Source organism: Ixodes scapularis, unplaced genomic scaffold (genome assembly GCF_016920785.2).
Source record: "Ixodes scapularis isolate PalLabHiFi unplaced genomic scaffold, ASM1692078v2 PGA_scaffold7__128_contigs__length_106722199, whole genome shotgun sequence".
In the NCBI taxonomy this organism is placed as follows: Eukaryota; Metazoa; Arthropoda; class Arachnida; order Ixodida; family Ixodidae; genus Ixodes; species Ixodes scapularis.
Window position 1 is genome coordinate 77,984,308 of NW_024609882.1, and position 4,625 is coordinate 77,988,932.

Genomic DNA, 4,625 nt, shown 5'->3' on the forward strand with positions numbered 1-4,625 from the left:
AAACAAAACAAAAAAGGTACAAAACAATTGGGCGCGCAGAAGTGGAACGAGCTATTAAATCATTTCCGTGAAAACACAAGCCGCTTTATATGTAACTGGCATAATTTCGATAACGGACCGAAATTTCTGTACTTTCTTGTTACCCACAAAAAAATATAAAAGTAACTTCAATAGCCATTCGCTACTTTTTAATGGTAGTTAGTAATCTACTCAATTACTTTCCATTTGAGTAATTTATGCTCTAGTCAAATTACTTTTTAGGCCAATACTCAGTAACTTGACTTAATTACTTTTTGTTTTGTAACTTGTACATATGTGCCTTTTGATCGGATCATCCTTTGTGTACCCGCACATCGCCATTCTGACCCTAGAAACCAGCCCGTCGCTCAAAATTCGGACAAAAGTTGCGTTCCCTACTCTCCCGCCCGTGGCTTCCGCAGTACTGCGCGCAACTATCCTTCGTTTACCCCTAAGCTGACAGCGCTGTGGAAGCTACGTGCTCGTTGGGCCAGTCACACTTCTATCTTCTGCCACGTGATCACGCTCCCTCGCGCATACCAACGCTCAGAGAATGGGGCGAGGTAGGTGTTGGTCAGGTGATGAAAGGGAGGCGGCTGATTGGTTTGGCAAGCGCTCCACCGCACTGTGAGCTAAGGGTGCTCGTGTCCGACGCGTGAGCTGGGTCCGGCTGACGTGCTTTGGGTACCGCGGATGTATCTGTTTTCAAATTTTTCTACTGGAAAGTAGGTTTTTAAAATCATACCCCCCCCCCTTTTTTTTTTTTCCTAAACGATATGGTATTCGTAAAATCTCAATCTAACTTAATTTATTCCAACCCGAAACTCATTTCATGGCCCCTTTAATGTGCTTCTGAGAGTGCATGAAGTTTGCAAGACTTGGGAAATATGCTGGTCACTTCAGAAATGAGAAAATAATATATTGTCCTGCCATAGAAGAAAGCTGCAACACAACGACCACAAAAAGCAACAAATGCTACCGCCGAGTATCCCGCTAAGCCAGTTTAAAACTCAGCAGCTGCAAAAGTCAATAAACATGCAAACGGAAATAAACAGCGCGCAAAAAAATACACAAGGACGAAAGGAAGGTGCGAACGACACAAGCGCTGAACTCACAACTAAACATTTATTGAAAAAACGCCAACGAAGTAAACCGCACTATCGCTTCAGCACGTGTCAAGATAGGCTATTTCTTTTTTGTGAAGAAAAACCGATGTTTGGCTGACGCATGCATCTTGCCCCTCTTTTGTTATTGCATACGCTTCCAATAGTTCCCTGGTAGTTTTATCTGTGCCCCTCCCGATGATGGTGATGTTATTGAATTGGGGCTGGCATTTGCAGGCAGCACAATGCAGAGGCAAGTGACCCCCAGCGGTCGACCGGAGTGACCAGTCATGTTCACGTGCCCTGTCATTAATGCGTCGGATAAGGCTGGGGGCAGGAGCCAATGTGCCGTAAGGCACAGGAACAAGTATGTGGATTGTGTAATGGGGGTGGTTTACAAGATACCACAAAGTTGCGGAAGAGTGTACATCGGCCAAACTGGCCGATGCATTAATGACAGGGCACGTGAGCATGACTGGACACTCCGGTCGACCGCTGGGGGTCACTTGCCTCTGCATTGTGCTGCCTGCAAATGCCAGCCCCAATTCAATAACATCACCATCATCGGGAGGGGCACAGATAAAACTACCAGGGAACTATTGGAAGCGTATGCAATAACAAAAGAGGGGCAAGATGCATGCGTCAGCCAAACATCGGTTTTTCTTCACAAAAAAGAAATAGCCTATCTTGACACGTGGTGAAACGATAGTGCGGTTTACTTCGTTGGTGTTTTTTCAGTAAATGTTTAGTTGTGAGTTCAGCGCTTGTGTCGTCCGCACCTTCCTTTCGTCCTTGTGTATTTTTTACGCGCTGTTTATTTCCGTTACCATGAACCAACTCGCCTACATCACGACACATGCGAACGATTACTTTTGTATGTTTACGTGCCCCACTAGGTGTGTCCGGTCACTTCTCTCCGTCCTCCGGCATGGTCTAGTGGTTAGGATACCTGGCTCTCACCCAGGAGGCCCGGGTTCGATTCCCGGTGTCGGAACAATGTTTTTTTTGTTTCTTTTTCTTTCATTTAGTGACTTCTGAATGTGTTATAAATATAAGCAAGCAGACTACAGCAGTGATTTTTCTACACACCGCCAAAAAGGAGGGGGGGGGGGGGTTTACGCCCCCGCCTTGTTTTTCTGAAGGCACCCCCTTAATTCGCAAAGACTCGTCTCTTCTCAATGCCCGTCCCCCTAGAAATTTAGACCCCCCCCCCCCCCCCCCCCCCCCCCCCCAATTTCAGATCCTGGGGAAACCCCTGCCTCTCTCTCTTCTCGCCTCCTCGCTTTTTTTTTTTATTTATGACGTAATCGATTGCGAAATTTAGGAGCTTTTTAAGCCATATTTCTATAACATTTAGTACCGGAATTCACAAAATATGTTTTTTTAACGCAATTGGGAACGCACTACGGCCCTCTCTGAACTACCGAAAATCGGAGTTGGTAGTGATGTCGCCTCCGGGCTTTTTATCCTCCCTCAGAAAACGTGGCGCGCCGCGGCGTATGGTACATGCAGCACTGAGGATGATCTATGAGTCGGGAAATCGGACGAATTTGTCTTTTTTAGGTGCCCGATGACCTCTCAGACTTTCATTCATTCATTCATTCAATGCTTTATTTTCAAACTTGCTTTCAAAATACACAAAAACTGTTTGGACCCATAGGCTATGGGTCCAAACACTAGAAAAGGAAATCGTCAAATGGCCAAAACAACTGGTTTTGGTATCTGTGTACCGTAGTTTCGGGTGTGGCTCCGCCGGGGCAGCCATTCAAGCAGAACCGACGCGACGTGGCCCCTCAAGTTGCTCGCAAAAGTTCACTACGCGTTTTTTTTTTTTTTGACCTCACACCGTTTCAAAGAATTTGAGATCGCTGAAATAGCCCTAAATGTGCCTCAAACTCGAAAGTGAAGCGTCGTGTGCTCACAGCCGGGTAGGCGTCACGCACGGAGGAGAGATATGATCGCGGACACTTCGGGTCTGGACCGTTCGGTGGCGCGAGCGAAACTCAAGTTGCAGGACGACTCAATCTTTGACGTCACTGCATTGGCGTAAATCGCGCAGGAACTTCATATTAGACTTTTGGAAATTGTTTTTTTACTTCACAGATACTATAGTTTCGAATTTTGAGGGTTAATGTCCAGGCATCGTTTTTAATCGTTTCGAATAATAATAATAAAAATATATAATATTTTGACCTGTTTGCGCTGTTCTATACTCCGTTCCACCTTCAGTCTGAGCGCAGTGGACGCCACAGGCCATCCCAGGCGATCCAGCGCCGGGAGAAAATCCCGTGACCTGCCGGTTGGGCAGAGGGACACAGGGAGCTCAAGGTCACATGACACTCTCTCCACGCTGGATTGGCTGGGGTTACTCCTAGCGTCCGCTGCGCTCGGACTGAAGGTGAAACGGAGTATAGGTTGCACGTGGTTTCCCTGGGAGCAGGTATTCCAAGGTTCGTTCCCCTTTCAACTGTAATTTAATAACTTTGAGCAGTATGGCATCGTCAGCGATGATCGATCTGTTCTGGTGATTTGGGTGTTTTATCAATAATTGTTTTTTTCTTTTAACGTGGCACTTTTCTTTTTCCGGGTATAATAAGTTTTTCTCTAACGGAAAAAAAAAATATTGAAACTAGTAAGAACACACAAAAGGACTCCGGAACAGGTGATTCTCCTTAGAAGCTCTCTATATATTGCAGCCATTTGTCTCGAGTTGCCGGGGATCGCAGCCACGACAGCGAAACGACCCTGTAAACACGCGGGCACCGGCGGCAAGGACACGATGATCAATGGCTGCTACTGTGGGAGTTTGTTTTTTTACATAGCGAGCAATCTTTTGTCGAAGTTTGACCGCAGTCGGAGTGCGCGTTCGTCCCACTCCCGGGCGTGGTCGCAAACGCCGTAACACGCGTGATCGGCGCGTTCTCGTCATCCGGGTTCTGCTCCCGTGAACACGAACGCTCACCGGACCCCATCACCGACGCCGGGCGGAATGCGACGCATTCCTGTTCGACAGGTTCCGGTGGTTGGCACGTCCGGAATAAGTGCACGCCGACAAACACACACGCACACACTCCAACATGGGTTATATTATTGAGCCATGGGACGCGACTCCGACTGGTGACGTCACGGAAGTAGCATGACGCTTCTTCATGACATCACAGAAGTGGTTGCGGAAAGCGACAGTTCACGTAAACCTAAGCATCGGCAGGAGTTGGCACGTCGCGACGAAAGCGACATTCTCCCTGTCTCAAGCTTTTTCGCGGGAACTTCTACGACCAGCCGCCAGGATCGCGACATCGGACAGAATGACACGTCGGCTCCTGTGACGTCATTTGTTGCCATTTCGGGTTCAGTTTCAATGCACGGGCGGCAGCGAAGAGCAAGTCGTCTACTTCTTGCGCAGGAGTTGCGGGGACGTCAGAAAGACCGCGAGCTCTGACTGGCTTTGATTAAAAAAATAGCGGGTAGACAACAAATGCTAGATCACTTGAGGTCTACACACTA

The 4,625-nt window shown here is 47.6% G+C and overlaps 1 non-coding gene across 1 annotated transcript; it reads left to right on the forward strand.

Moving 5' to 3' along the window:
* Window positions 1-2,043: 2,043 nt before the first annotated feature.
* On the forward strand, window positions 2,044-2,115 carry Trnae-cuc. The gene has a single exon. It is a non-coding gene; the product is annotated as a tRNA-Glu (tRNA).
* Window positions 2,116-4,625: the final 2,510 nt, after the last annotated feature.